We start from the raw sequence: 7,025 nt of genomic DNA on the forward strand, positions 1-7,025 counted from the left end.
CAAGCCAGAAGAATTTGGGCCAGGTTCCTCAGCACTTCAGGGCCCAGACTTCCAGGAGAAAGATCTTGTAATAGGTGAGGTAGCCCATTCACAAGATTAAACGTGAAAAGCCTTTCCTGGTCCATTGCTGATTATATCACTAGAAAAGTGGCTATACTCCCTATAAAGCCTGCCTAAACTCTTTAAGTAACCAAGGAAATTTTCCCAGAAGTTAACTCCTGCTGCAAGAATAGGGTATGAAGAAGCCAGGTAACACTTGAGAATTTGATCTCCTTATTAAATTGTGGTTTGAGTATCATTTCCCTTTATTGTATCACTTGCCATTTGATTAGAGTGGGAAGTAAATGCTTTCATTATACATGCAATTAATTCTCCATAAATGACAAGATACAGAATAGGTAGGTCTCATATCATGTCATGTTCAAAACCATGAAGTATATTTCCTAACCCTTCATTTTGTTCTCAAAGTTTAATGCAAAAGCTATCTAGAATTGACCTTTTTACTCCCGATGTCCTTGTGCTCCTCAGTCTACTAGTATCTGCCTTTCATCCTCTTCACTCCACCAAGTCTCCTCTGGCAAAGACCATCAATCTACTTAACCCTAAAGCATCATCTGTTTACATGGACTGGACTTCTAGGCTGCATCTGGTATTTCCTTTGATATCCTACTTTGCCACTTAGCTTTCAAAATGTGACTTTACCATTACTGTTGTAGACAGACCTTACTCTGCTAACTCCTTGAATGTGACATTTGCTTGTCATATTGAATCTTGGATTAAAAAGGCAGGTTTCTCCTTGTGTGTAATGAATACCATTAAAGATATGAAGATTTGGGGAGAGCAGAAGTTTTAACATTGAATTTGTGTTCACTCTTGTTTAAAGTGTATTTTTTTCATGAACAAGAAAGAACTGAGCTGGGCATTGGTGGCACACGCCTTTAATCCCAGCACTCAGGAGGCAGAGGCAGGCAGATCTCTGTGAGTTCAAGGCTGGGCTGGTCTACAGAGTGAGTCCTGGACAACCTCCAAAGCAATACAGAGAAACCCTGTCTCGGAAAACAAAAACAAAAACAAAACAAAAAAGAAAGAACTGTACAGCAAAATCTGAGGATGCCTGGAGACCTTAAGTAGAACAGTGCCAGAACCAGGGGACCAAGCTTCACCCAGCTGAAGGAAGAAAGCTGACTTCCTCCATTAACACTAGAGCCAAGTTTCATAGTCTCAGGAACTACACAGGGCTGGAAATCCAAGCTTCCCTGTCTCCTTACCACTTTTGAAGAGGTCTCACTGAGGACATATCCACTGGTAGCCAAGCATTGAGGGCTCTTCCTCGCATGGTAGGTGCCTTCAGAGCTCCCAGAACTTGGGGTTATCTAACTGTGGTCAAATAAATGAGTGAGAGTGGTGGCTGTCACTTCTGCTAACACTCCTCTGAGTTGCTAAAAGCAGATTGGCATAGAGGCCTATGTGTTAAATATAGACAATGCAGAGTCATTGAGTATGCTGAGGGAGAATGTAGTGGGTGGAGAATGTAGTGGGAAGATTCATACCTTGAATCCTCTCTAGGTATAGCACTGAGTATATTCATAATTGGAGAAGTGATTTTCATCCTCTGGGAAGAACCTATGTTAGCAAAAGGTATGTCTATGTTTTCCTACTTTGGCTCCACTGAGGACAGGTATTACAGTATGGCATAAAATATTAACTGAATATTTTTACACATTTCCCATGAAAAGTGGCATATAGAGTATGGGCATTTTCATTGCTCTATAAGAACTCATGTGACTTTTGGGCCCTTTTTCTTCCACATAAATTTGGGGATCCTCTGTCAAGTACATTGGATATTTTGTTGTTTTTTATGATGTACTCATTAATATTCTTAGAATTTTACTTATTGTGAGTCTTCTCTTATGGTAACATGTTAAATATTTGTAATCATTAAGGTCTTAATTTGTATCCTTTAACTGTTAATTTTCTTATTATGTACCTTGAATTCTTTCAGTTTAATTCTAAGGGTTTTGTCTATAGTCACCTTTCAGTTAATCATAAGCTTGCTATCTGTTGATGTCTGAATCTGTCCCAGGATGCTTAATGAGAACTGAGAGCAGATATTAAAGTGGTTTACTCTTCACACTTCATTTAAAGTGATAAAAGTGAGTGAGAATTTTCATTTCATAAGACTAAAAGCAAGCATCAACCATTATTTTGAACTGCTGTGAAATAATCTTTGTACACTGTAAATATGCATCATTTTCATTAGTTAATAAAGATCTGACTGGCCTATATCTGGGCAGGAAGAGATTGTGTGAGATTGCCAGACTAGGAGGACACTGGGAAGAAGAAAAAGGAGTCTGTGGAGTCACTAAGAGATGCAGAGAAAAACAAAATGAACATGCTTTGCTGAAAGAAGGTACCGCCACATGGCAAAGGGTAGATAAAAAATATAGGTTGATTTAAGTTGTAAGTGGTAGTTAGTAACATGCCAAAGCTGTCAGTCAAACATTTATAATTATATTAAGTCTCTGTGTGCTTATTTGGGAGCTGGCCAGTGGGACAGAAAAATCCACCTCCTACACTAAACATTTAAGAGAAGCAGAGGGAAACAGGTTTATTAAGAGTTCACTTTGTATCTGACAATACATTGGAAATGTATATGTAATCTTAGCATTAGATTCTGTCAAAATATTCAAGGGTTGTTTTTCTTTTTTAGCATTTTTTAAATTTAACTTAGAAACAAGCTTGCTTCACACGTCACTCCCAAGCTGCCTCTCCTTCCCCTCTTCCCCCACCCCCAACGATCCCCCCCAAACCTTCACCCCATCTCCCCCTCCACTCCCCAGGGAGGGTGAGGCCCTCCATGGGGGATTTCCAAAGTCTGTCATCTCATCTGGTCATACTTTGAAAACCTGTACTCCACAAAATTGGGAAATTTAAAGAAAATGAATGATTTTCTGGATAGGGCCACCAATGGGAAGACAGAGTTGAGAGAGTTTGTGGGATTCCTTAATGTCACAGAACCAGTGTGCAGTCTATATATGATGTACCTATTTCTATGCAGATACTACTACTACTACTACCACCACTACCAATAACAGCAATGATTTATTCTTCTTTCATTTGGGGATCTATATGAAAGCATTTTTGTTACTTCATGTCATCCTTATCTTGATGAAAATATTATAGTTCATTTGTTAGTTTCTTTTAGAACATAGTATATGGCATCTCAGATTCTGCTACAGCACCAAATATATGGGTTAGTTTAAGGCCTCCACCCAAAAAGCCCAGAAAATGGACTTATTCAAGAAGGAGAAATGAAACGAAAGAAAAATAGCAGGTAGGCTTCAAATGAATGCAGGCACAATGTCAATAAACTGGACTGAGCTGGTTCTTGTATCAAGATTGATTCTTGGCACAATACATTCTCAAACAATTCAGGAAGAAGTTAAGAGCATGAAGTTGGTGCCAGCCTGATGCTTGGATTGAAGACAGCATATTCTTTGGAGGTGTCATTTATGATTGAAAATCTCCTTCTAATTCCCCTATCAGTAGCTTGACAGTTTCTCTACAAAAGGTGCCCTTGTCAGCATGGGACCATTTGCCTTGACATATAGTTTAGGATACTTGCTCCACTGTGTTTATTTAAGAATGTATTTCAAATATTCGTGGTTTTACTTCTAGACTTCATCTATAGTATACTTTCCCTGAGTTAAAAAGAAATGTCAATTGCCCAATTTTAAGACACCATAAATGTTCAGCCATTGAAGAATATCAGTGACAGAAAAGAAAAACACATGTAGCCCCAACCAACACAAAAATACTGTGATGAACTGTGTTTGGGCTGGAGGGACCACTCAGCAGGTAAAAGGACTTACTGCATGAACATGAGAACCTGAGTTCAAATCCCAAGCATCCACATAAAAAGCTGGGTGTATTTGCATGCACGCATACCTGCAACCATAACACTGTAAGTGATAAAGACAGGTGGATCATTTGGACTAATTGGCTGCCATCTTAGAACTAGGTAAAATGAGAAATTCTATCTCAAAGCAATAAGAGTGATAGAGCAAGATGCCCAACTTTAATGTGTGGGCATGCACACATAAGTGCACATACACCACAGAGAGAGAGAGAGAGAGAGAGAGAGAGAGAGAGAGAGAGAGAGAGAGAGATTGAATTTTCATGGGTAATCACTCCATCAAATATTGCCAATGCATATTTTTAGATTGTGATGGAATACAAAGAAATTTAAATTTACCATTCAACTCTTAAGTTTCACAATTTGGTATTAATTTTAGTCCCATTGTATTACACTGAGCTCCAAAACCTTATCATTTTGCAAAACAAACTCTGTTACAGTAAACAACAGGTCCCCATTTCTTCCCTCCCAACCCCTGGCAATAAGATTTCAGTTATCAGTTTTCCCTCTTTCTGAGTTTTACATATAGGAGTCATATAGTATCTCTTGTTTGCAACTCATTTATTTCATGTAATTGATATCAACAAGGCTTATCTAGGTTAAAGCACAAGTCAGAATATTCTTCCTTTTTAAGGTAGGAAAGCCTGAAGAGAAGGAAGGAAGGTCATTATCAGTCTAGGCCAAGGACCAGTTGCAGAACCGATACCACTGGAAGAGCCCTTCACACTGCCATGTCCTTAGCCAAGTTTTCATTGTCAGGAAGTGTACCTGTAACAGGTGAGGCACATCATTGGGTGCTATGCCATCTCTGTAGCCAGAGCTTAACCAAAGTGCCCTCCTGGAGAAACTGAGTAATAACAAGGGTCTTTAAATCTCCACTAAAGATGTTTTTTAAAATTCAGGAATGACTCTGTCAAAGTCCTCGTGGTATGAGATAGAAGAGTCCAAATGGCATAAAACTGGTAGAAATTGGAAGCAACAACTTTCCAATCAGTAGCCTGAATTATGTGACCCTGCACAACCTGGAGAAGATAAATTCCACACAATTGTCTCAAATTTGGAAGGTACATATATACTACAAGCAAATGGCCTGGTGCAGGGAAATTAGTTCTTGGAGACAGCAAAACCAAGATAAAGAGAAGATAGAAAAATAGTTTTAAAAATGTTTCTTGCCTGAAAAACTGAATTTGAGAAGGGCATTTGAGTGGGAATTTTCATGATACCACACAAAGATGCCAGAAGTTGGTAATATTCTTGAGTTCAAAGATTGTCACAAAGCCACTGTGGCAATCTTGGTAATTGTGTACGGTTCTGTGGACATAGGGAAAACTGGCCACCAAAAGGTGTTAGCATGAATAAATGGAGGGCATCCAGGGCCAAGTTCTGATGTGTTTTCTACCTCCACTATAGAAAACTGAAAAAAATACGTCATCCAATGATAACCATCTTGATCATCAGGAAGTGATGACTGAGGGAGGTACCACAGAGCAATTGAGTATTACACCATGAACATGCACGTCTCGTTTCATGAAACTAGTTCTGTAGAAGAATATGCTTCCAGGTGACACCACGTTACTCAGGTACATGGACCCGGTTGTTGTTCCTTTCCTCACATGAGTCCTGGTCATTACTATGTTTTCCCTCATTCGCTGTGACATTTTGACCATGAAATGAGCCATTACATAGCTTGCCTTGTACCTACCTAGAAAATGAATGTCCATGGTACATGTTTAGAACCCCTTTGTTTTGAATTGTATGCACTGATCAAGTTACAAAGTTCTCTCTTAGTTGGGAAAACTAAGTACATAGCAAGATCAATACCTTGAGAACTTCACTGATACTACAGGTGAGAGTAAGGCATAGATGAGCAGATCAGGGTGGGTACTGCCTATGAGCAGGCTTAAATCACTTGAGTGATATACAGAATGGGATGTTAGTGAGTCTCTTTTAATAATCATAAACTAGTTCCTTTCTAAATGTTATTGCAGGGTTAACCTGAAAATGAAATGTTTTGGGGCATCTAAGTAAGCCTTTTTGGATTGCCTTAAGAAAAGAAAGAAAAAGATAAACTATTCCTATCAAAATACATGCTGATCTGAACTATTTTAATAACAAAATGAACAAAATTGGAAAGACAAAAGTAGGGAAGAAATTATCCTCAAAAACTGCCAAGATATCTGGGTATGGTGGCACACCACTTGAAAGGTAGCAGGAGGTTCCTGATTTCAAGCTCAGCTACAGAGTGATTTTTTACATGGACAAGGACAGCCTGGGCTATATAGTAAGTCCCGGCTTTGTTTGAGCTATAGAGTGAGATCTTGTGTTAAAAACAAAGCAAAACACAAATGCCACATGATGTGCAGGGGACCAAAATTGAGGGAAAGAAAACAGATACAGATACACACACACCACTCTTTCTATATAGTAAGGACATTATAAGATAGTGAGGGATGGATGCTCTTGGAATACTTCAAGACTAAGTATAACATGAAAAAAAAGACCCAGAGACAGATATTGGGGTTCAAGCTTCAAACTGAAGATCAGAAAAACAAAGCAGCCAGCCACTAGATCTTATCTCTACATTAGCTCAGACCAAAGGGGCGATCTTAAAACTGCTCCCAACTTTGCTGGTCCTCAGACTCACTCAGACTGCTATGCTTTCCTCAATGTGGCTAGAGACTCCTGAGACTGGTTACCGAAGATCCTGCTCCTATCTTTTATATCTCTCTAGTGTGATTAAAGGCATGAGCTCTGTTACTCTTTTAGACTGATTTGATCTTGTGTAGTTCTGGGTGGCCTTGAACTATCTGTCTATCTCTTAATCCTGATGTAAGTATATGGTACATGAAAATTTGGCTGATGCTATAAAGAGGTGTAGTTTGTCTTCAAGGCAAGGATACTTGCTTCTGTGACTGATTCTGCCTGACTTGGAGACTGTACCACACCACAAGAGATCGAGTAAGAAGGGAAGTCACAATGTCAAAGGAAGGGATTCGAGACTAAAGTAGTAATGAAGTGCTGTTAGAATTCAGTGGACATCTGATGAAAGAACAAAAGTAGAAAAGAAATGCAGTTTTCTGTGAAATGTGGAATTTTGCTTTATTCAAAA

Source organism: Mesocricetus auratus, unplaced genomic scaffold (genome assembly GCF_017639785.1).
Source record: "Mesocricetus auratus isolate SY011 unplaced genomic scaffold, BCM_Maur_2.0 Super-Scaffold_100013, whole genome shotgun sequence".
Classification (NCBI taxonomy): Eukaryota; Metazoa; Chordata; class Mammalia; order Rodentia; family Cricetidae; genus Mesocricetus; species Mesocricetus auratus.